Genomic DNA, 26570 nt, shown 5'->3' with positions numbered 1-26570 from the left:
GAGCCTTGTTGCTATGAGGATTGACTCAATCCAAACAGCACCCACTGGGAGTGCATGAAATTTGTCTGGTAGCATGGATTTGCTATTTAACGCTTTTGCACACTAATTTTACTGTTGTATGCCTGTTTTTAGCACTGCTTTGATCTTGGTGTCTTTACAGTTGTGGCTGTTTTGTCGCTGTGTTGTTGTTCTGGTTTTCGTGATAAGCTTTCGGCGTATTGTGCCATGTCACCCGTGTCGGAGAAGAATGTCTGCCACATAAATAAGTAATAATGATGATTATGGAGGGGGATTAGGAAACGGCACTACACTGGAGGCGCGGTTGTGTTAAATTTTCATTCTGACTGAGCTGAATCATTCACAGTTGCTGCGCCCCTGTTCTGCAAAACCATGCTGGTGTGGTAAGGAGAGTGGTAACGGGGCTCCGGTTTTATATCGGACTCCATTGTAAACTGCTTCATGGAGATGGATGGCCCAGCGCCAGGTCTGTGTGTTCTGGGGGACAGCAGCACATTCCTGCCACGTGTGTCTGTAAAAGCCCCCACACGGGCCTCCCGGGCCCTGTAATCTCTGTTTGTGTTTATTGAGATTAAGGCAGAAAAGGGGAGCGATACCCGCTCTAAGCCTGCCAGTAGCCGGTGGCTGTGTTGCGAGCGCGGTGTTTAAGTGGCGTTTGGCGTGGTCAGCCCTGGCAATGATAACCTTCGCGAATGGCTTTGCAGACCCAGCCAAGCTGCCACTTCTCTGGGGGTTTGGTCGGTTTGCTAGGCTGCTGTCCCACAACCCCTTCCCTCTCCCTCTGGAGTTTCTCTCTTTCTTTTTGTCTTTCCCTCTATCTTTATCCATCGCTCTCTTTCTCTTTTTACTATCCTTCTCTTTCTCTTTTTCTCCCCACTCCCCCTCTCTCTGTCTCTCTCTCCCTCCCTCTTTGTGTCTCTCTCTCCCTGACTCTCTGTCTCTGTATCTCTTGTCTCAGTAAGTGGTGTTTAAACAAAATGAGTCAGCCTCGTTGGGCCGCCGGGCGGCTGTGGTCGAGCGGCTCTTACTGGTGTCCCGGTGTCCCCGGCTCTGGGTGAGTAATGCGAGGGCAGCGTCGGGCCAGGCCTCCGGGGGGCCGTTCTCTTCCCCCCGACTTCATCTCATCGCATTAAACCGCTCATAAAGCAGCCGCCCTCACTCCGTCACTGACACCGCCCTGGCAGCCCCTGTCCTCCGGCTCGCAGGCAGTGTTTACCGACAGAGAGCCCTGATTTCTGCTGCACTGCTGCTGCGGGGACAGACAGTGTGGCATAGTGGTAAGGTGCAGGGCTTGTAACCAAAAGGTTGCTGGTTCCATTCCCCACTCGGTCACTGCTGTTGTACCCTTGGGCAAGGTACTTAATCCAAAATTGCCTCAGTAAACATCTAGCTGCGTAAATGGATAAAGCTGTAGCCTACTGTACGTGAGTCACTCTGGATAAATAACAATAATGTAATGTAATGTCATCTGTTGGTTGCTGTTAATGCTGTAGCGATGACGCTGGATGACAGCACAAAGGACAAGAGCTGCTCCTAATTCCTGTGTCGTGAAGCAGGCAGGTGTGCAAGCACTCAGGCTCACTGATTGGATGGTAGTCAGGCCAGTGTCTCTGGGGTAGAGTTTTTGACACAGGCTTCGATTTTTGTTCCATGCACCTCTTTTTTCACCTGAGCATGTAAGCACCTCCTGATCAGGTGTAAGTGCCAGAATAAGCCGTGTAGGAACCGCTGCCTGATCCCTATGGAGAGCTTGATTACGCTGAGCCTGCCGGGTGGCTGGCTCATTAAAAGGTTACTGTGCTCAGTTCAGGACAGCTTGCTGGCTGGGTTTACCTGACCTGGCTTTGAACGAACACACTATAGAGCTGCAAGGTTTAGCACGGCCTGCTGTTCCCCTTTAAGGTCTCTGTGGTTTCCCATAAACCACCTTTAGAGGTGACTGGTGGAAGCAGGCCTGGAAACTGAAGTACCCCATACTCACTCTATTACTCATTGAATGAGTGGCTCCGCCGAAGTAACGGCTGGACCTTGCTTTAACCACCAGATGGGTTGAGAAACAGGCTGGAAAGTAGCCCCTGTCTTGTGCCAGCTCTGTTCTTATTCATCACACTTCCAGAGAGACGGCTTTTTAGTGCAGCGTTGTGTGATTGATTTACAGTGTCTACCACAGAAATTTTCACTCAAAGGACATGCCAAGTCTATCAGATAATTTTACTTTACAAGACATGTCATCCATAGTATTAAAGAATAGAATAGAAAAGGCAGTCGCTTTGTGGAGTCTAAATAGTTTCTCTGAGAAACCTTTATGGAAGGTGAAACCCACTGCAGAGTCAATATTCCTAGTTTCTGTTACTTCTGTTTTGTCTTCCTGGACCAGCTAATGGGAGAAGCAGTTCAGCAGGTTTATTTCACCTGTCTTTAAATCACCATTTCCAATCAGGCATCGTGACATTCTGAGTGTTCTCATTCCTTCACCTGAAAGTGACGTATGTACGGGCTTGTTTTTCTTTCAAGATTTGAATTTTAATTTGACTCTTGTAGCTCCGGGCAGGATCCAAAGTTCATGTACAAACTCCTTTGCAAAAAATGAGGTCATTTTCGAAACTAACAGTTGACCGAGTTTCAGTTAGATAGTGGAGTATAAAAGTAATGAGGCACTGTAGTTGTGAACGCGTGTTGGCAATAGTAGAGCTTCCCTTAAAGGCAGGTGTAGTCAAAGCAGTGCAGGGACAAGCAATCATAAGGTTACCCTCTGTGTGCGGTGAATTTCATATGTAGAGCTGTTTACCTGCATTTTAAAATAGATTATATTTTATGCACCTTAGTGTATTTTAAACCTCTTTGGTGATGGTATTAAAAGTCCCTTCTCTCTGAGTACCACACCACTGGTGAAAAGGATTTCAGTTTGTGGATTTGAATGGGCATAAACGTATTGAGTGGATATAAACAACCCCGGATGTCAGTATCTCATTAGGAAGTACAGTCATGATCCTTATTTAAGTTTATTGGAGATCCTCGTCCTCATTACCATCCCAGTGGTGAAAGCCACTCTGTCCCTAAACTGCTCAGGGAAGCTCGCTTGATCCATGCTTCCAGCCTGGACAGATCTGTGAAGTTACAGTGCCCCCCCCAGCCTTGGTCAGTGAAGATTCCTCTCATTTTGTCTGCGATGCCGTCCCTGGTCTTCTAGTCACCAGCAGGTGGAGCTATTCTGGGGGTTTGGCTCATTCTCCCGCTCCCTCAGCACACTCCTGGTGACCAGCGTTTCATGCAGTTCCACTGCTCAGCTGACTTTGGGCTGGACGGCTCTGGATAGCTTATCAAATTCATTTACACAATAACAGCTACTGCGTGGGATCAGTCACCGTGGCACCTGATTCTAATCATTCTGTGGCACCTGGCCATTCTCATCATGCATTTTCTCTTCTGTTTAATGCTCACCTTTCAACTCAGCCGTGAAAACACGCCAGCGTTCTCTGTGGCCATCAGACCCTTTAGAGGGGGATCCTCAGGTTTTGCATGTCAGCAGCATACCGTGTTATTTAATCAGGTTTGCATTATGAGTCAGAAGCTGATTAGTGATATTGTAAATCCTGACTTCCATTCAGGAACAGCTGTCGTTTACATGCATAACATTATCATGTAATGCTCTGTTCAGTTTCCTGTGTTGAAGTTTAAGCCAAAAAAAAAAAAGCTAGGTTCTGGGGTTCACTCGTGGTATAATTTTGAACAGGATAAACACTATGGGAACAGTGGTGGTGTCCACCCTTATATGATCTGTGTGTGCCGTGTTCCTGTCCTGCAGCAGGTCTAGCTGTCATTGACTGTAGTGTACTGCAATAGTTCTGTGGTAGCTGTGGTATTGTTTACAATACCTGTGTCCAGATCCGCTACAATTCTATATACACCTGCCATAGGACATTTATTTAATTATTTGATTCAAAGTCTGTTAATCTAAAGCCACATTCCGTGGTTATTGCATGTGAAGGGTTATAAGAGTGTAAATGTAAATGTACTGTTCAACTCATTTAATTAACGGTGCTGTAGTCTTGAAAGGTAGCTATAAAGAACTTTGAATGTGAAGCAACAATTAACAGATTGTTTAAAATATAGAAAATACAAATGATCCCAAATGCACCATCTAAGAGACATCCAAATTAACACAATAGTTACAGTAGTTTGCAAACGAGTGGTGTAGAGTGTTGTCTTTAAACTACCCTGCAGTCAGTCTCTGCGTCCGCCACTAAGTCACATACCTCAGATCATCTGTCACCTGCCTTTTGACTATCAGTGTGGATTTTCCATTTGAGAGAGATCTGTGTCAAACGCGGAGACATCGTAAAGCAGGGGAAAGTTTCAACACTAAAGTCCACTCCTGTACAATAATGTGTAGCTGTTGATTTAAGTCATATCAGGTGTGCTCAGTCTCCCCAGTAAAGAGCAGGACGCTGTGTTGAAGGCTTTGGGGAAGTGGAACCATCTGAGCCACTGTGCAGAGAAGAAAGCAAACCTTCCAGAGGTGAAGCCCCTGGCTTTGTGTCGGTGGGTTTGGGGGACACGCGTGTCACACAAACATGTTGTTGGCATGTCTGTGGGGTGGAGGGGGGGGGGTGCGTAATTACCTGTAGCATGGACACCATCTGTGACGCAGCAGCCTGTCTGGCTCAGCGCAGGGCCTTAATCTGGGATTAGAGGAGAAGGAGTGGGAGCCGCAGGGACAAAGCGGCCGCAGAACCTCAAACTGACAGGAGAGGCTGAGAGGGTTCTCTTGACAGCAGGGACTGAACTTCAGCCAGATTCACACGGGACACTTAGGTCTCCGCGAGGGTCTCTTCATCCCCCTTCCTCCTCCCATTCTCCTTTTGACTGCTTTTAGTACTTTTTTGTTCTTTGTTTTTAATTATCTGGCAGCACTTTCTACAGTTCTGAGTGCGCACGACTTCTGAAGAGTCTGTCAACAGGAGACCATTCAAGCTACAGCTTCTGGTTTTGGTGTTTTTTCTTTTTTTGTGGCTTCCTGGTGTTGAATTTGGAAGCGCCTGGTTTATTTTGGGAAGTGGCCTTGTAATCTGACACTCGAGGGATCGGCCTCTTTGTTAGGGAAATCGATGCAATTGAATTGAAGCTCTCGGAAGAGAGGGAGAAGGGGGGAGAGGCGAGCATCTTTAGAGGAAGGGGTCCCCCGGGGGATGGTGATGGCCGGCCCCCTCCCTTCCCTCTGAGTCACTGCGGGAAGAAGACAGAGAAATTGGGGGAAGGGGGAGTTAGACCACCCCCCCCCACTACCAAGCCTCCGCCCCCCATGACCGCTTGAAGGGGAGGCCCTGGGAGAGGAGCCAGCATGATTGCATACGTGCACTGCCTGTCCTCGGAGCCGGTGGTCAGCTGCTGGCACAGGGCCTACTATGAGGACGACGAGGAGCTGCGGCCCCTCTACACCCGCAGGATGGGCAACCTCCAGCCCAAGACCGAGGGCAGCCTCCGCCGCCGTCTGCTCTCCGCCAAGATCCACCAGAAGCAGGACTCTCTCTGGACCCCCAAGCCGCTGCTGGGCCACGAGCCCGGGGCGGCCCCAGTGAGCCACTGCTGTCCCGGATACTTGCTGACACACTCCTATCAGGAATGGAAAGGTACACAGCTTTTCTCTGCTGCCACGTCTGCTTTTGCTCTTTATACAGGACGCTTGGTTACCTCATGCCAGAATTCAGCTCCTAGAGGAGGTGCTTAGCTTTGTGCCTTGTTTCTGACCGCTTTGATTCTGGCACCATTTGCAAGTTCTTTACTTTTCCAGTGCCAGATATGGTATGTCACTGCTTGTTGGAATGTTGGTGTGTCCAAAAGTATTGACCACTGTTTTGTGAATCCTGAAGACCTCAATTTTACATCCTTTGCTTTGGGTTCACAGTGTTGCTGCTGCAGGTGGCTTTTTGCCAGGTGGGTCAGTAAGAGAGTGGATGAAAAGTGTTTCATGTATGTTGACGCTCCGCTGAATCTGGATCCGAATGCTACATGAATCTGCCTGCTTTGTCAGTGAGGGCTTTTTGTTCTCGGATGCACAGATCGTGCTGTGAGGTCTTCAGGGAGCAGTACCTTCTCTGTGCTGGAAGTCCCCCCTTGGCTGCACTGAGGGGCAGCAGGGGGATTGGTCATTCAAGGAGGCTTTGCAGAGTGATGTCCTCTTCACTGTGGGAAAATGTCTGCATTATTAATAACCCAGTTCATTCATACATTTCCACTGTTACATGAAAGACCACATTTTTCAGTTTTTCAGTTTTTCCTCAGTTGGCCTCTGATTGCTTTTCCACCTGGAGCATGTGCTCTGCCCAACGCTTTACAACAGCACACTTGTAAAAATGCACTATAACAAAATGCATTTTGATTTATTGATTGATTGACCAACATTTTATGTCTCCGGTTTTAGATGAGGTGAAATGAGTGCTGACTGTCTCATTGGTCGATGAAGGCTTTTGGCTGCTAAATTAAGTGTTGGCCCCGTGTGCCTCCCCTCTGCTAAATTTCATTTCCTCAGCAGCACACAGAGCGGTGTTCACATCCCCCGCTGACTAACACGCACTGGCATTACAGTGACATCCAAATGGCTCTGCCCAGGGGGGATGTCCATCATCGCTAGGCCCAAGCAGAAAAGACTGGCACCGCCTATGAGAAAACCCACCTCCAGAAAAGAGTTCTGCACAAGGAAAGACAGCTGGAGAACACAGACCGGCCTCAGGGCTGTGCGATTTCAGCAGCTAGCGCTAGTGCTAACTCCATGGGCTTGCCTGAGCTTTGCAGTTCTGTCTCAATCTGTCAGTCAGATTTATCCAGCGCAGTGGATACAATGCATACCCACAGAAGGGCTTTGGCTTGCGTGCAGTTATCACATTTAGACTAACATTAAGGCATTGACATGTTCCAAGGGTTTATGAGTATTGGTGCATCCCTTTGAGAATTTTGTAAGAGGTACTGTTAATCTTAGCTACAGGTCTGTGATTCCTATGAAAAAGTAATAAAGTACATGTATAAAGCTGGCAGAATGATTTATTTTAATGCGTTCTATGTCTTTTGACTTGCATAATTATGTTTCATAAAATGTATATTTCATATTTGGTCATATATTTAACATATTATATTTTCTTAAGGGACAATGGTTTTTGGGAGTCTGGTGTAAGGGGGCTTTCGTGATTGGATGGGTTGGAACTAGAGGAAATCCGTGGAAATGTCTTTTGGACAGCGGATTATATCAACATGCAATAAGGGCGGCTGACAGTGATAAATGAATGTTGTGGTTTTGGTGCAGTACATGAGTATCAGCGGGGAGATGTCAGGGTTGACCCAGTTTGTTTCCATGAGTTTCTAACCTTGGGGGGCGTGTTCAAGTCACCTTGGGGAAACAGGGGGAGAAGAAGAGAGCAAAACGAAAAACAAGTGTGAGGGAAGGAGGTCAGAGACGGATGGAAGGAGAGGTAGAGGAAAATACTGTCCAATGAAAACTGTAGAACTGAAACCTCTCGACTCGGCAAGCTGTTGTCTATACCAATGCTGTGGTGCTTTTATTCAGCTCCGTAATATGTATTTCATCACGCTCCCTAAGTGAAATCAGACCCTTTCCAACCTGCCACACTGACTGCAGTAGGAGAACAGCACAATGGCTCTCCAACAAAAAACAGGAATCATCTTCCACCTCTCTATAATTTACCTTTATATTCTGCATTAATGTCTGTAGAATGTATATGACTGCTGTTGGTGTGAGCCTGAAGTTATCTTCATTTGATACCTTTATAATACCTGTATCAGGTATTATAAGAGATCAAGAGATGAAGAAAAGGCAGTAAATGAAAAGAGAGCTCCTATTGCCTCTAATTTCCTCATACTGTAACTCATCCCTCAGTGTGATTTTTATTTTGCATTGACCACAGGAGGGATTGCTTTATTGTTTCTGAGGCTGTTTCCTGTAGTGTCAGTCCTTTCGGGAGGGATAAGGGTGCTGGCTTGAATGATTCATTCCCTTTTGTCGCTTGTGTGCATGGCGTAACAATGCAGCCCGGACTGTTACCCCATTCCCCGGGCTAATCCGCCGTGACAGCGCGAGATGTCGCCAGATTTCTGCAGCATTGTGTCCATATTGGAGGCTGGTGGGTGGTGGGGTGCGAGACGCCTGCTCTGCGCATTACCATGCGCTGCCACGCACCCCAGCCTGGAGGTGCCTCCAAATCAGCCACGGCAGCAGGAGGTTTATTTCAGTTCACCTGCGTTATCAGGTGCTCTTGATCCAGGGCAACCAAGTCATAACATTTTGTGTTACATTACCTTTTGTTGTGTTATCCATTTAGATGGTGTCATTGATTGAAGTGAACTACCTTCCTAAGGGCTACATTAGCGGTAAATGTGGATTTGAATTTACAACATTTCGGTTGCAAATCAGCAATTCCTTACTGATTCCTTTCCTAACCATTACACCAGTCTGCCGCTATGTTTTTTTTTTTTTAGTATCATTGGGCACATTTCACTAACCCTGATGGGCCTAAATTTAGTATCACATTTTAGTCGGTCACCTTGAAATGTCCCCCTACCTATGTGAATAACAGTAGAAGCAGGCCTTTGGGGTAATCTGTTTCTCAAATGTTTTACAAAGCGAGCTTCAGTGTAAACATGTATGAATGAGCAACATTGTCAGTGGGAGGGATAAGGTGAGTCAATCAGTCACTGTTATTATCTCTCTCTCTGTTCGACTGACCACCATGTTCATATAAGCAGCTCCGTGACACAGCTCCGGTCCAGTCTAGTATCCTGCTCAATGTTGCCTGCATTAGGCAGTACAAGTCTGACGTGTATACAGTATTATATATGTATAAAATATGTAAGTTGCCCTTCAGTTGAGTCCTTCAGTCCCAGTCCAGAGAGTGTGATGTGGTGTAGTTAATCCTGATGTATATTCAGTCTTCACATCCTTCAGTCTCTCCCTCTCTCTCGCTCTGCCTCTCTCTCACTGTCTTTGGTGTGCCTGAGTCAGTCAGGGCTTTTTTCAGGGCCATCACAAAGACACATTGTTACCCATCAACCCCCCCCCCCCCCCCCCCCCTTTACAAATCTTGCTGCTGGCAAATCGGAGACAAAGGGGTGAGGCTGATCCAGCTGGGACAGTATGAAGACAGAAGGGTTTATCCTGATCTATTGATTTCCCTCTAGGAGAGGGGAGGGGTAGGAGGGGGGGGACCCAATCAACTGTAACGAGCTGGAGTTCACAGGGGAGTGTGGGTCTGTGTGCCTGGATGAGGGAGCCACCCCGTGCCCCAAGCCTGCATGGGACAGCACTACACTGCAACAGAGCCTCCTCCATACAGCACATGTGGATCTGGGGCTCTGGTGTTAGTATGGACGCTGGCTCTCTCTGGGTGGTCTTCATCTCCTCCGTACAGAGACCCAGCATCATCATAATCATTTGGACTGACTGTGCTTCTCTGTATCTCGCTAATAAGGGCTTCAAAGTGACATCCATATGTGCGTTTGTCTCATAGTCATGTTTTTTTATGTTAAATATGTTTTAAGGGTTAATGTTTGCAAAGTGAACGCTAGAATGATTACAGTTTGCTTCTGCAAGTACACAGGGAAAAGGGCCCGTCTCCAAGTTTACCGAACTCCGCTGTGAGTGAGAAGTGTTTCTGAAGGCTGACAGCTGTTGTTCGTAATTAGTCTTAATGGCGAAAGAGGGGCCAGATTCACAGCAGTCTGTTCCACTCGGTTAAACAAAGCTTCTTTTGAAGAACCGGTGGGTATGAATCAACAGATTTATGTGTTTAGCGTAATTGTCAAATAGTCATGATTGTTGCCACTTGCAAATATACAGCAGAGCAGACCATTCTAATGGCATTAGAAATCAGACACTGGACATGCTGCCTGTTTAGTCTGGCAGGGAAGGCTTGAGAATGGCATGAGTAGGTGATCGTTTTAGAGGAGGGAGAGTGGGGTGGGGTGGGGGGGATGCCCCTCCCTGTAGTGGCACTGGGACTCTCAAAAAAGAGCACCAAGGCAGACACCACTAATTAAGCCTAATTGTTGTACTGGGGGCTGCCCTGCGGTTTTAGAGGCTCCACTTAAGGAGCCTGAGAAATATTTAATTGAATTCCCAGTGTGTCCCTCATCAGATTACAGGAGAGGGGGAAAATGTCTGCTGCACACGGCAAGGGCGAAGGCAAAGTGAGGCTCATTATCGGGCGCGACGGACAGCACTCAGCAGACTCACTCACTCACTCACTATCATGCCATTCATGCAGCGTCCTCTGTGACGTAAGATAATGGTGAGGAGAATAGCTTCATAACCATGGATGGAGCGTCATTTACAGGAGTGTCATTCCTGTTGGAGTGGATGGCCTATTTAACACGGACCTGGGCTCTCATGCTCTGCATTTGAATAGACGATCCTCTGTTTTTAACTTTTTCCAGGTCTGAGAAAGGTTGATTTGCTGTCGGTGGACAGAATTGAATGACATTCTCCTAAATTTGTTTTTCAGGATAGTGCATTAGGCCCATATTGCCATATAAGGAATTCTGCCTGTGAGCATCAGTTTAAGTACGTCAGTTATGGACAGTTGAGAGCCAATGACGCTGTCTGAAGTCCCCCCCACTTTAGCTGTAATTGTGTTATCAGGTCCTTGATCATGGCTGGTTAGGGGGTAATTAAGTTGTGGAGGACAGAGAGGGCCCTTGAGAGTGATTTAAATCCACTTCAGTGAGGTCTGGGGCTCAGGTGGGGTGCCCAATGATGGGGAGCAGGTGTATCGGGGTCCAGGGGCGGGGCAAGCAGGCAGACACACACACACACACACACACACACACACACACACACACACACACACACACACACACACACACACACACACACGTACGCACACCACTTAAACCCCCACACATAAACACACACGCCATTTCTTTCATGCCACTTCTCTCCGTCGGTGTGAGAATCTCTGGCAGACGTGCGAGGCTCTCTCTCTGGAGAGGTGAACTCCTGAACCCAGCGCCTGCGTCTCCGCTGCCTGCAGGAAGGGCTCCCCTGGCAGGTGTTTGTGATGCAGCTGTTCCGCTATTCTTCCCTCTGTAACGCGCTCATTCACAGAGAGCATCTCCCCTGAAGCCATTCCTGCTGTTCGCCAGATTGATTTTCCCTGAAGTGGCGTGAAGACGTGGGTGAAATGCTTCCTGTGATGACTTAGACGGCGCATGTGTTTGCTTCACAATTGGTTTGTTTTAACGTCACAAGAACATTGATTTTTTTCATTGATTTCAAGAACATTTTTTTTTCCCCCCAATGATCTGAGGTCAGTTGGGTGCGAGCTCTGCCAGGCCGGGACCAGCGCGGTGTGTAATCTCGCAGCGCCCTGCGGTGTAGCCGTCTGTCCTCGGGCGGTTTGAACCCTCTCGGTATCCCCAGAGCGAGGCGTCCCGCAGCCTGTCGGAGACGTCAAGCGCCTGTCACCTCGGTGGAGAGGCGACGTGTGAACATGACCTGCACGCGCTGGTGTCCAGGGGACGCGGAGCATCGAGGACAAAGAGTGTTTCTGTCAGGGTGTTCTGTTACCATCAAACAGGAAGCCACAGAGCAAGAGCTTCAGTTTCTTTCACCATCATAGCCGTGGTTGTACCAGTGTGATCTGAGGGCAAGCATTTGTTACCCCTTTAGTAAGCAGACACAGTGTTTGTGTTTCAGGGGGTACCCACCATAACCCCCTTACCTCACATATGTAACCACCACAGGACCCCCGTGTGGGGAGAGATGTCACCCTAATAGGATTGCCACCATCGCCTCACCTTTCGAACGGGTAGCAGGCGTCCATACGGTACTCTGGGTAAACAGCGCTAATTCAAGCTAATTTGTTTAATTGCTTTCCAAATAGGCTTTCCAGCCTCAAACAGCTGCTCCCGGTTCCTGAGTGACGGACAGTGGTCTCTCCCCTTCTGTCCCTCTGAACACGCAGTGCGCCGCCCCATCTCTCACGGACAGTTGAGAGATAGTCATTATAGCCACGCTGTCCATCACTGTCAGTCATGGTAATTACGCTCAGCTTTTGCTTTGATTCCTCTGGAAGTCCGTCTGCAGTGCTTTTCAGGATTTTCCTCTGACTGCTTCTCACTCCAGAACTCAGGGCCCGTTGGCTGCAATGGTGAAGGTCTTTACATGTTAATCTTTATTGTCATTAGTTCAGCTTCAGCTATTGGTTTATGAATGTTCTCATTTGGCAGCAAGTCACCCTTATCCAAAACAAATTGGGGAGCATTCCCAATTACAAGACCAGAGCACGCTGCGAGTACAAAATAGGGAAATTCAAAATACGAAAAGGGACATTCTACCAACTGCAAAGATGGAGGCCGGAACTTTTCAGACTGGGCAGAAATGAACGTGGTTTCACAGATTCTGAGTCTAAAGCCTCTCCTCACCGACAGAGCTTGCCGCCATCTTGTCAGTGGCCTCAGAAAATTGCGTCTTACGTGAGCAGAAAGAAGTGAGTCACTCCATTTCCGGCCTTGTCAGCCTCTGTTTGGCTGCGGGCCGAGGCACCGGTGTGATCCACTGATCTCTCCTGTCTGTCTTCATCTCTCAATATCCTCCTGCTCTCAGTTGCAGCAGGAAAACACTAGACTTCATTTTGGCTATTTGTGTGGTGAGGGGGGAGGAGGTGAAGGTAACTAAGCAAAAGGCCTTTTGTGGTGAGGTGCCAGACTCATCCGCTTTAACTCGGTTCAGCTCACAGGTTTGTTCTTCGTCAGCTGGAGGCCCCCGTTAAGCAGAATGAGAAAGGAACCGCAGGATGGAACTCTGATGCCTCCACGGGGGTGGTGGTCATTGTCTTTAAGACACTGTCGTTTTATCCCACCATCTCACTGAATTGTCATCTTAATCCCAGTCCCTTTCCCCTGCTTTCTTGAGTTCTTCTGCATGGTTTCATTGTAATTCCTTTCCTGTTAAAAAGCTCTTTACTGCATTTAGTGTTTTAATGAGCAGCGGTTACAATTCAGTGAGATTAAATATCAAGTGATCACAAGCTGGGTGTAAATTGGCAGTTTGCCAGGAGATCTGGGGATTCACATTAGCAAAATGACTATTAATCTCCTTAATAAATCAACTAAAAGTACTATTGGCAATTACAAAGTTCCTCTTTACTTCCAAGATGCAATTATATTTGTATACCACAGGATGGCGCCAAATTCTCAAATAACCGTCTCATTGAGTTAGGCATGTTGCAGGAAAAAATCTCTCAGGAAAAAATAAGCACAGCATCAAGTAAAAAGGTAATGTTCTGTAGCAAATTAGTAGTTTTAGAGAGACTTGAAATACTTAAGTTTAAATGAAAATTATTACCTCTGCAGACAATAGATTAATAATATGGTAATAAAACTTAAATGCCATTTATAACCTTCTTAAACTTCTGTCATTAAGCTCAAAGTTAAATGGTGTCACATTAAATTCAGACAGGGGGTTTTATTCAGATGTGTGGTCACCAGATTGGTGTTGGTCCCTCTGGGGAGCCAATGAGGCATGCCCACATTCTAATTGCACTCCTTTATGTCAAAATGAGTGCTTTAGTAATTCCTACATTGTTAATAAATCTAATTTAACACACAAATATAAAGTAGATAGCTAGGGGTGAGTGGTTTTTAAGCAATTGCCAAATCCAAATCGAGCAGTATTCCCCCGAGAGCACCCTGCAATTGTATTAACCAGTACCTCTCACGCACAAACCCCCCTGCTCCTTCCCCCCGCCCCTAATTCCCCTGTGAGTGTGAACTCCTTTGTCACTTAAATTGATGACAATCCCAGGATCCTTCGCTTCATCTCTGTGTGCCAAGTGTGGTCCTAACAAGACAAAGCAGCACAAATAAGGCAACAGTTTTATAAGGCATGTTGGGGCTTGAGGCCCATAAAAACTTCTACCTCGCACCATTCTTTGATGGAGAGAGAAGACCCTGGACATGAGCTCCCTCTCAGGCACAAAGACCATGTTCCTCAGTGTAGCTGGGCCCAGAGGGGGAAGTTGCCTGCCAGGCACACAGACCATGTTCTTCAGTGGTGCTGGGCCTGGAGGAAGCAGTTGCTTGTCAGGCACATGGACTGCGTTCATCAGTGTTCCTGTGTCCAGAGGGGGGAGCTGCCTGTCAGGGTGCCACTTCCCCCCTGCCAGGCTGCAGAAAGCCAGCACTGAGCAGGGCCATTGACAGAGCGCAGTCACGAGATGAGCGCTGGTGCTTACAAGCTGCTAGCATTGCGTTTTGGCAGAGGGAAAGCTACTCTCTTGGCACGAAAATGCGTACTGCTCAGTGATTTGAAAAATAAAGCATTGTGTTCAGTGTGGGGCCTCTGAGGACTAACAGCTTTGTTCGGTGTAAAGTTAGGCACATGTCTCTCTCTGCTTATACAGTGAGATTTTATACTTTTATACTGTCGCTGTGCCCTTGGGTCATGATGGCCCGTGATCTGCAAACCCCTCCTGTATAATTACATTGTCCCTGATGCTTATTAATGGACAAACATAAGTCTCTGACACGGAAATTGACTGGAACTGATTACTTTTTGTCATTAGTGGCAGACGGGATGAAAAGATAATGCCGTCATGCGTCTTCCCCTTGCTGCCATGGTAACCCCTATGTGGCAGTGAGATCTGGTCGCGTCCCTTCATGGAGTGCATCAAAAATTAATGAACGAATGGATTTTTGTCCCGGCCTCCCCACCAACCCCCTCCCACCCCCTCCCTGGACCTTATGAAGCTTCTGTCACTTCACATTAATGCCGAGACAAAGGCACACTTAGGTCTTAATTCTGGGGGGCTCAGGAAACAAGAATTTATACTGAGAAATATATTTTGTTTTAGAGGCTGATGCTTAATTTATGGCCTCCATATAAGTGCTAGGCCATGCTCTGGACAGATTAGAAATTTAGAAATTATTGTAGTTTGGCTTTTGAACCTCTGTTAACAGTCAAATTGTGTAAAAAAAAAAACAGTTTCATGTCATGACATGCCTTAGAGCAGTTACATACGCAGGCTCAAGATGTATCCATCAGCAGTTCTATCATATAAGATACTACAACCAAGATACTTAGTAGACTGTAGCTAATACGTTGTAACTTATTTCCCAAGAATGCAGGCCTTCGTATTTGACCAAGGTCAATTGTCCTTTCTCCCACTGGCTGAAGTCTTCACTATGAACATGCTATTTATTTTTTAAAGCAATTCAGTCTGAAGATTTCAGTTTAGATGCTAGCTTTATGCCACAAAGGCCTTTAAATGCTTAAATATTTCCACAAAACATGTGTTTAAGACGTTTAGATTGATGTTTTTACAGCTCTGTATCTTCCCAGATGAGCCATGTATGATTGTTTGGGTGGGGGTAACAAAGGCGATGTTGTTGCTGCACTCTCCGGTTAGCGGGGGGAACAGGCCTCTTCATGCCATCCCTGCAAACAGAGGCCGAGCACTCTCAGCTGAAGTGTTTTGGAGGGGAGAGGGGCGCCCAAAGCCCCCTCCCCTCACCCCTGCTCTCTCTCATCCCTCTCTTATCTCGCTCCGGTACCAGGACCCACGCAGATGGCATCCAGAGAGCTATTTTTACCCCGTGGCTCGTGCCTCGGGTCTGGAGGTGATAAGGCCTCTTCAGTTGCAGGTACAGCCCCAGTGCAGGGAAATAGGCCACCCTGTTAACCCTCTGAGACCCAGCAAAGGGCTGTCGAGTTCGATTATTCTGGGCGAGAAAGTAGAATCTCTTCCTAAGAGAAATAGACCCACTGTATTTTTTTTTGTATAATTAACCACACCTTTCCGCTGTCCTTGACTCACACTGAGGCTGCTAGGTATGAGGTCATGTTTGTGATTTGTAGAAATACAACCATGTAGGTAAACTTGAGGACAGAGCCGCTGGGCTGCTGCTGAGAAGCCTAAGTGTTTGTCATTTGTGATGATAAGCGCAAAGCCAAATGATTCGAGCAAACGACACCCTAAGGGTCACAGGGGCCTGACCCTAAGGTCACAGGGGACCTGACCCTAGGGTCATGTGAGGCCGGAAGAGATCAGGTTATGGAGTATGGCTATCACATTCCAGCTGTTCCACATCCTGATTGCCCCGCATTGAAATCTAGGTCACGGGTTTCCATTATCAGCGCTCGCAGATCACATCAATGAGATAATTTCCAAGTGGGAGTTCTATACGCGAAGCTATTATTATATATAATACCTGAATGTGGGTTACTGTGTCATGGACATAGAGTATCAAATGTGTTGATGCTAATGTGCACAGTGTAATTAACCCTGTTTAGAAGCCCCCGCATGGTAGCTACTGCAGGGCAACCAGCATGCACAAATTGACACACAAATTTAATCAACCTTGCGGTTTTATTATCGAGCACTGCGCAATCCAATCACCCCTGTGCCAAAAGAAGGTCATCAGTTAGCGAGTCTGATTGGCTGTGCTTTACCTAATCGGTCCCGTCTCCTCAATGCGGGTGACTCTGTCAATTGGTCAGAAAGGCACCCCCTATTGATTGGCTGCTGGCTGCCTGCGCCCTCCCTGATTGGCTGCTCGGTGCCAGCCGGCCTGCTCCTTTTGTTCCCACGCTCCCGCTTGTCCTGAGGAGGCTAATGAGAGCGCCGGGCTGTGGTCTCACAGAACTGGGTCAGATCATGTTCGGCTTCCTCTGATCTTAGACTTTCCTCTGTTCGGGTTCCTCTGATCTTAGACTTTCTCCCCAGTCACCGTCAGTGAGTCAGAGAGCCGCTCTACAGCCACTTACAGTCAGATGTGAACATAAAAACTCCTACACCGCAGACAATGTAGGTCATATACCAGTGCCTCTGCACCAAGTCAGATTTAGTAGAACATGTGGAGACTCTGGGTGCGTGAGTCGCCTAACAGCACCGTTTAGCAGTGTTGCTCCATCCCTAATTCAGTTACTATCGCCGTTTAAACAGCTTCGGCTAAGGTTCAATAGCAGCAGTTAAGGACGGAAGGGCGGTGTCACCGTAATTGGAATGAATGGTGTGCACATGGCTCTGAGACTGCGGTCCTGTGCCGGTCACGGGCGCCGGTTAACCTTTCCTGACGCGGTCCCGTGCTCTCTGAGGAGACAGGAGAGCTGGGGGTGACGTCCTCAGACAGAATGCGTCCCCAGGGAGCTCAAGGTCACGGACAAACTTCCTCAGAGCCACACAGCCATTTTGACCCTCCACACCTCATTTCCAGTGTACAGGAAAGCCCTCAGGAGCTTGTAACCGAAAGGTTGCTGGTTCGATTCCCCGCTGGGGCACTGCTGCTGTACCCTTGGGCAAGGTACTTAACCCACAATTGTTTCAGTAAATATACAGCAAATAAATGGATAAAACTGTAACCTATGTATGGCTTTGGATAAGAGTGTCTGCTAAATGACACCAGTGTAGTGTAATGTAACGTTATGATATTAGACATGCAGGATGAGGCGGCGTTGAGCTGAGAGACCTTTGACGGCCGCGTCTGAGGCTGCGGTATAGATTCCATCCCCGGCTTAGGAGTGACGAGGGTGGAGCAGCGAGGCGACCTGAGCTTTAGGATTCACAAATCGATATCTCGCACAGCACATCGCAGACAGGCTGGCGGGTGCATTATTAATGGGGCTGTCTGTAGACTCCCCCGAGGTGGCAGACCTGCTGGCTTACAGTGGCGGAATAGGGCACAGGCCAGATGCATGAAGCTGTGAAGCGCAGACAGGGGACGGGATGGGCCTCCTGAAGTGGTCTTTACCGTCTCACTCACAGCACTGTGGAATTGAGTCGGTGGGGCAGTAGCTGCTTTTCCCCTTAACCTGATGTTGTTCTGAGCTCTGGGCGTACAGGTGGAGGGCTGGAGGCTTTAGTACCGGTCTCTAGCGATGAGAGAGCCTTCACAGTACCCATAATGGGTGGTGCTACCATGTGCTGCCAGTCACTGATTTTTAAACAATCAAAAGAGTGCTCTCCATTGCAAACTGTCATGAGTGGTCCCAATCACCAATAATGCATGATTGCTTTTCCCATTTTGGGGATCATGAAGCCTGTCTCTCCTATTACTAACATAGTCTGTTATGCAGAGATTCATTCCACTGTGTAGGGGGATATTGTTTGGGGCATCAGTCCCAAATTGGACCCCAACCTTTGTGACATATTAAGAGTGGGTGGTGTGTGTGTGTGTGTGTGTGTGTTTGTGTCTGTGTGTATAACACTTATGCTCCCAAAGCGTGTGTTGATATAGCTAAGATGTGTCATGGTGTGGGAGCGGTCAGACCGCACTACAGTTAGAGTATCCCCCCTTCAATGAGTTAGGTTTCTCATGTTTCCTGGCTCTTGTTTCAGGCAAGGTGCAGGACACTGAGTCATCGGTCACACAAACAGCTATATGAGGCCACTGTTTGTACCAGTTTGGCCATTTCATGGTAGCAGGGGGTCAACTGCAGTTCCTGCTGTAAAAAAGCACTTATGTTATACTTGGTACTTAATCTCCATTGTTTTCAGCTTAAACAGAGTTTTTACTGGAATCCGGGATATTTTAGAACAGCTACTGATTTTACAGACTTCTACCCAAATGTCCTATCTCCAATGAGAAAAAAAACAATGTTGGGGAACTTGATTTGTTACCAGAGAGATGTCAGTTTGAATCCGGGGTGGGGCACTGCTGTTGCACCCTGGAGCAATGTTCAAACCTCAAACCGTATGGCTGCTGTAAATATCCTGCTGTGTAAATGAATAATATGTCAAATGTGAGGTATGTAAATCTAGGTAAATGTAGTAAATAGTGTCCTCTGCTGGTAGATGGGAAGAGGGCACACAGATGTCCCTTGTGAGTCAGGAAAAACTAATGTTTGCACTGCAAGTGGTATTGTACTTACAGAGTTTCTGCTTGTCTCACCACATCTAAAATAATCTAGAAACAAAGGACACAATTTCTTTGAGAAAAAAGGCAAAAAGTTTAGAGATGTAATTTATGTGGACACATCAGAGCACTTGGGGTGAGATGAGGTGAGTAAATTTAAATATGCTTCATGTTCCTCCGTTTTGCTTTGCTGATGATTTCATCATCTAGTGCTTATGTCTGAGGGGTGCTTCAACAGTGTCTCACCAGAGGTACAATTTTGCTACTCTTTTTCAAAATCAAATTCATAGTGTTTTTTTTACTCTCAGAATAAACACAGACAAATTCCCAAATTTATTTTATAAAAACATACAGAGGTAGGATTTATCCCTGCTTCAGGTTGTGTAGGTAGCCGCCAGCCAGTCTAAATCGCATGCGCCTGTAATGATGTTGCTTGCAGTAATAAAATGTGATGTGTAATCCATTACGTGTCAGTGAATCATGTAGTGATACATAGTATCATCACATTTCTTAATTACATGATGAAGGTGGAACCAACTGTAAATGGCCTGTTAAGCCCCACTGAGTGATTTGTGTATTTCAATTACAGCCAGTTTCATGTGTATAGCTGATTAAAATTCCATTAACAAAATAACCATCTTAAGTCATAATTTTACCTTTAAACAGGGTCAAAACCAGTTATTAGCAAGTATCGTTTTAGTGAAATTAGGCAAAGACAAAGAAAGGAAAAAGGGAGAAGAGGACAACAGGAGCAAAATAATTGGTGCTCAGTCATTTTGTCTTGAAAACCCAGTCGGAATAGAGAGGCATCTCAGATCAGAATGTTAGCCCAGCCCCTCATTTCTCATAGTTTTGAATTCTGCCCACTGCAGCACCAGACTTGTGATCGGAGGTGATTGAGCGGGTCTAATTTTGACCAATTGGAGCGCGGCTGCGGTGTTTAACAATACTGATGATGTGGACAACATTTGCACAGCGCAGCTGTGCAGCCGGTCCGCAGTGCGCTTGGGCCGGCTCTATTAAACCCTCAGCACAGCGTGGTCTCCCTGCAGGGTCGAGCTGCTTTCAGCAGTCCTGCCTCCGCTCCAGGTTTGGCTGCAGCGGTCTGCAGTGACCTTGCCAAAGCCAGGTGTCATTGTGTGTTATACTGGGAACCCATGAGCTGCAAGACACTGCCCTTTGAGTTCTGCTTTATAAAATTACATTGCTTTTTAAATGATTATAACATCAATTTTTTTTTACCTCAAATTCAAGATAATCTAGTCATCTAATCAAGGTCATAATCATCCCTGACTGGAAAATACATTGTGCTGTGTGACTGTAGTTATTCTACAACATAGTAAGAAAATCTTGAAATATGGGACAAAAACTTATTCTTTTGTGGAGAATAATTAGACAATAGACAAATTGTTGATTAAAATATTAAAATAATCTGGTGCATTCCCTTTTCATGGTGATACATTCTTAATCATAAGATTAGTGATCTTAAAATGAGTAAATGTAAGTAAGGTTTTTCTACAGTGTGTCATTAACTGCCATGAGACTGACATTCACAGTAAGAGGATTATTAGCCATCATTTTCTCTTGAATGCACTGAAGCTTGATGTAAGCCGTATTTCTTGGTATTGTAGCTTATATTCAAAATGCTTTGAAGTGATGATGTTTGAACTTACATAGGATAATGGGAGTTTCCCTAGAAGGAGCTGGATCAGAGGCCTTTACTTGGTAGTATGATAATCCATTGTAGGCAGTGATACAAAGAATTGGGTGGTATTTGTTATATGAATACAGCCAGTTAATAAGCATGAAAGTCATCAGTCATTGGGACAAACAGGGGCGTGTTTCTGGAACAGAGCAGATATTCCACTCCTCTCAGAATGCGGAGAGGACAGCGAACCAGAGCCGAAGGCACAGCGCAGACCATAGGCTATGCTGAATTAACAGTGTGATTTCTTTATCACCGTGGGCTGTAAAGTCACAGACACAATCACACCAGAGATAGCCAGGAGTGGTGTGCGGCTCCCATTGAGTTCACCAAGGCCATGCAGACACTTAATGGACCGGCCCTATATGACACACAGCCATGAGGGGTACGCTAAGTGTTCCTCTAAAGCAGGGCCTGGAAGTGAAACAGTCACCAGGAAGCTATGGCCCCGAGCGTTGATAGACAAAGACCCATAACCTTTTAATGTGTCTCCCCCTATTGGTTTTATGGGTCTCCTCATTGTCCCATGCGTGTTTATTTCCCCTTTGGAGATGGTGGCGGGTTTGTCCATGTCCCAGAGCAGAGTTGTAGCCCACTGTCCTGCAATTTGTGCGCCTCTGGGCCCCCCCATGCCCTCAGTAATGAAGAGGTGTAAATCTTCATGCTCTCTGGGCTCGTCTATCTGAAACACACCATGAAAGCCGGGCCTCCTTCTTTCACAGGGACATGGGGGGGAGGTTATACTCGAGATGCATGTTCTCCAGTCACACAAACCTGCACTGACCTGTATGTCAGCTAATTAGGCTAACGAGTTCCTAAGGAACTCCGGCAGGTGCTGCTATGGTGCGCCGTAGCTTCGTTAGCAGTGGAAAAACAACAAGTGATTTTGTTGCTTAAACTCAGGGAGTTTTTCAGTGCCTACATTATATGTTGAACTCTGCTTTTTATATCGATCAAAAGGATTTACCTGCAAGTTTGTGCACTTACAGTAGCAGTGAAAAGTTTGAAAAGTGAAATTCATACATAGGCATCAACTTCACTATTTTTATTTGTCTAAGAAACAGATTCCAAGCATCTAAGCATATGTCTTTCCCATTTAAGCATGATTCCCATTAGGTCTGTATAAACTTTTGACTGGCACTGTGTGTATGAGGTGGCACAATAAAAAGTAATGCCTCAGATGAGGTTAAATCAAAAATCAATGGAGGCTATCCGAGCTGGTGGGTAATGTCTGCGTGGGCACAAAGTCAGTGGCTTTGAGAAGTGAACAGGCTGTGGCTTTCACCATTTGGAAGCTGGTTAATGAATGTTTGTCTACAGGGATTCAAAGGGGCTTGAGTGTCTTTTCAGACTGGTGTGTAAAACCTGATATCACTTCATAGGCACATAAATCCTGCCTCTTAAAGGCCATGTGTATAAAAGAATAAAACAATAGATAAGTTTTATGCTGGTTCTAATAAATGGTACATTTTGGCCCACCTTACATGAAATATTAGGAATGAGCCAGTGTTTGTCCTTTCTATGGCCTGTGTGCCCACCTTTGTGTGAATGATGATGTCAACGAAGAATAGCACCATTGCAAACTTGTGGGGGTGGGTAAGAGGCGGGGAGGGGTTACGTCAATAGATAAAAGCTTCAATGCAGGGGGGCAGCACTCAGAAAGCAGATCCAATAACACAGTGGATCTCCTTCCAGAGGGGGAGGGTTGTGGGGTTCAGGCAGGTGAATGGATTTAGGATTGAGCTGTGGTGTCACATGAGCATGAGCACAGACCCCCAAAGGGGAAGAACCTGTTCTCCTGTAAACAAGCAACTCACCTTTTAATTGTTATTGGGGATGCATGGAGTGTCATCTAAAAATGCAGACCTCAGAACACATCTTAAAGGAGCTACATAAATGCACTCACAGTAAATGATTGCCTTTTGAATCGTGTGCTGATGGATTGATAAGGGGCTGAGAATTTACTATATGTGAGCATAACCCCTGAACCCTAAATTATACAGTCTTATCTGAATATAAACAGGGTTAGCAACTGTGATGACCCCCTCCCCAAAGCAGTCTAACTTGTTTTAGGGGGTCCTAGTGGACAGGGATGGGCTGGCCTGTCTTGGGCTCACCAAGGAGGGAGAGGGGATAGTTTAGCTGACCTTGGAGCCCTCTGCCCTCCCTGACCCCAGAACAGCCCTGTGACCCTCTCCACTCACCTCACACATCATGCGAATCACAAAGGAACCCCAGGAACTGCCAGGGCCAGTGTGCTGATTGAGGAGAAAAGAGGACAGAACTTTGACCTGCAGGGCTGTTGTGAGACGAAGGGCACTGTGCTTGGGGACCTGTGCAGAGGAAATACCTGAAGATATTTAACTCATGCACAACACCTCCAAAGGTTCTGAACATCCAACAGCCTCCTCCTTGCTCTCTCGCTCTCTCACTCACGCACACTCTATCTCTCTCACACACACACTCTCCCTCTCTCTCTCTCTCTCTCTCCCTCTCTCTCTCTCTCTCTCTCTCTTTCTCACTCTCCCCATCTCACAGCACTGTGGGTCTTTGTTCCATTCTACTTCAAAGCTCTGTCTGAAAGCCTTTTCCACCGGTGCAGCTGTGTGGAAATAGCTGTGTTTATACAGCCACAAAGACATTTTTCTGTCAACAAGGAATCAATAGGTTAGATAATCTCAATAATACTCCGTATTTCACTCTTGTCCTATAGTTTTGCAGAGGGATTTGTGATACATGCAGGTTATTCCCCTGTTGGACAGTTTTACATGCAGCACAACAGAAGGAAAAGCCACTTCCATTGACCGTGCACAAAGCATAGCCCTGCTTGGACTCCCACACACATTAATACACTCAAACAAGTGCTTCAGAGCCCTGCCATAGACTCACACAATGCACCCCTCCTTAATTGACTTGCATTCATGGCAGCTCTCCCTACATAGAGCGAAATGCCTTTTTTGTCAACCAGGCTCTGGCATGAGTGAAGTGGTTTGCATTTTGAGCATTCTAACACATATGTTGTGTTTCCACATACAACATAACCTCTTCTTTTGTGTGCTGACGGCTATGCTGGAACGGGGTTGGAGTGAATGGGTGGGGGATTCTCCCTAATTGGAATGAATGCCTGGTTTGCAATCAGTAAACATGGCTGGGCGTTTTGGGCTAAGCACTCAAAGAATAATGGGGTGCAGATGAGACTGGCCTTCTGATCCCCCGTTCCCAGATAGCTTTGCATCTGTGGGGCTCTACGTGACTCACCACATGACCTCATCCGCTGTAAACGTCTATAGGTCTGTCTGATTCCAGCTCCTTGTTCCAGGGGTTTTTTGTCTAGGCCTTTTTGTGTGCTGTCTGGAGAACTAAAGACCCCCAGCCTGCCTTGCAGTAGCTTTGAGAGCGGGGGCTCTGTCTTGCTTGCGCTGGAGTCTCTGGGCTCTCATTGGCCTGCACAATGGAGCAGGTCAGTCGGAAAGCTAAGGAGTGCTGAGGAGCGGGAGTGTTGGGGGGGGGGGGGGGGGCGGTTAGAAGGATCTGACAATCACTCCCGCATCACCTCTGACTGTGACCCCCTGCTCTCGCCTCAACCCTGCAGCAAGTTCTCAGTGAAGCCGAATGAGAAACTGTTAGCAAAAAAGCATTAGAAAAAGTCAGTTAGGAGCTCATGCTCATTTTACCTGTTGACGTGGCAAAAGTGCATTTGAGCAGCTAGATTTTCAGTCATCTGTAAATCTGCAGAATGCTAAATTCATATGCTTGTGTGCTCTCCTGCTTTCACAAGAAGAGAGATGACTAGACTGTATTGTTTGGCTTTGGCTGGGAACTTGCACCTTGTTTAAATATTACAAATAATTATTAAGCGCACTGGGTAATTTCTGGGTACTGAAGTGTATTTCCTCAACTTCAGATGTTGCTGCTCTTTGGCACAGAATGGTTGTGGTACAAACAAGACTAAAGATCCTAAAATTACGCAAGATAGGCGCAGAATCTCCATGGGCCGCTGTAGTTTTGCCTTCACTGTCAACTTTGAAGGATCCGCAACAGGTTTTGACCATAGTGTGGGAAACCTGTGCCACGCTTTAAAGCCATCAGGAGCCATTTGAGGAAGAAAAACACTCCAAAGAAAACAGAACACTTTCTTTTCAGGGACTCTTTGTTCCGTCACCACTGTTTATGAGCGTGTCAGCATTTGTGTCCAAGAAAAACGCAAGAGTGGCGTTACCCAGACTGCAGTGCCACTGAAAACTCTCAATCTGGCAGGTAGAGCAGACCAGTGGAGGGCCTTTCATCTCTGTTAATTTTGCTTCAAGGGTTTTAGCCCATTACTTATTCAGTCTATCAAAGACATTTACATTTGGTTGCTTAGCAGACGCTCTTATCCAGAGCAACTTACATAGGTTGTAGTTTTTACATCGTTCATGATGCATTCTTAATTCATTGAACTTAATAGAACTGTCTCGGCTTTCTGAAGGTACATAATCAGACAACATTTTGTACATGTATAATGGAAAAATGATATAAGCAATGGCCAAACCATTCTTCTAATTCATTTTCTCCTTTTGGTAAGTTGCCCTATTCCATGAGTGTTATGTCTCTGCACATCTTTCAGGAATAATTTGAGGAAAAGGAAGGTGATTTGTAAAATTTGTAAGTAAGCTGACAAAGCAATGCACTTGTAAATTTCAATAAGCTTTTATGTTTCCAGTTGTCAATGAGCGTTTTGTGAATTTCCGAGTTTTGCAGCAAACTAGAGCCATGTGTGAGGACATGGCTAAAAAGAACAAACGACACCAAGAGCAATCAATACGGATTAGGCTACCTTTAGCAGCCATCAAAGCCCTCTCAGTGCAGACCAGACCTGTGCAGGCTGGAGCAGCTCCATTAATGAATTAGTTTGCTCCACAGATTGTAGGCGTGCAGTGCGTGCAGTGCGTGTCTTGCGTGTCCCTTTTTGGACAGAATCTTCTTTTCTCTCCACCCCCCCCCCCCCTCTTATTTTCCAATTAGCAAAGTGCATCTGTAGATTGAGTGGAAGGGGGAGGGGCGGGGAGGGAGAGGGTGCGAAGCTTGACAGACAGGAAGGTGAGAATAGGCTCATTATTCATACAGGGCACATTAGTTTTGGCGCGCCTGTCAGGGAGAAGAGAAATCAAAAGGGCCTGTGAAGAGGGGGGAGCCGGAGGGAAGAGCAGATTTCGCTTATCATTTGGTGAACCCATTCGCCATGCATGTTATCTGGACTCCTGTTTTCCAATGTGATGTTTAATTCAAACGCAAGTTCTCATTGAGAAAAAAAGAACAGGTTTTCTTTCCTATTGGATGAAAAGTTAACGGTGCTGTTTTTAAAACTCCTCTCTCCGTTGTTGAAAAGGGGCTTGTGTTGTCTGAGGCCTCGTATTGTGTAATCGGGTCTGAAAGCTGTAATCGCCTTTGCCCCCTCTCCTTTCCCCTGCCCTTGTTTTAATAACAGATAGAGATGTTGACCGGGCTCTTAGTGCCAGGAACAATAGCATTTTAATTAGAGCCGCTTGCATACATTATCTTAATACTGTAAGCGTGCCAGACGGCAGGAAACTCCGCACAAGCCAGAGCTCCGGGGTTCAGCGGGGTATAGAAACGCAGTGAGTCCAGCTATCAACAGGAACGGGTAGTGAAGGAGTCAGCAGGGAAAGTAGCCGCTGTCATGCAAACCTTCACATGTCTCCAAGGAGCTGCGGTCTGCAGAGAGAGCCCTGAGAAGAGTGGGGGGAAGTTCCTACACCCCCAACCCCCAACCCCACCCCGCGCCCTCCCCGGCCCCATGCTCACACAAACTCGGGGATCATTTGCAACTCCATTGAGCTTGTTGTATTGTAAGCACACCCCCCCCTCCCCTCACCATGAAAAGAAAATAGGGTCGCCACGGAGAAAGGGGGAGGGAGAGTGGATCTGTGTGTGAAGGGGGTTGGGGAGGGGGCGAGGGTGGTGGGGGGGGTGTAGGACAGAGTGGACA

General features: G+C 46.7%; 1 protein-coding gene across 3 annotated transcripts in view; it reads left to right on the top strand.

Moving 5' to 3' along the window:
- Window positions 1–26570, top strand: part of nhsl1b (NHS-like 1b) — a 129314-nt gene that overhangs the window by 72850 nt on the left and 29894 nt on the right. The window lies entirely within an intron of this gene.

Source organism: Megalops cyprinoides, chromosome 17, assembly GCF_013368585.1.
Source record: "Megalops cyprinoides isolate fMegCyp1 chromosome 17, fMegCyp1.pri, whole genome shotgun sequence".
NCBI lineage: Eukaryota > Metazoa > Chordata > Actinopteri > Elopiformes > Megalopidae > Megalops > Megalops cyprinoides.
Note: the sequence above shows the minus strand (reverse complement) of the source record. Positions and strands in the feature narration are given on the sequence as shown.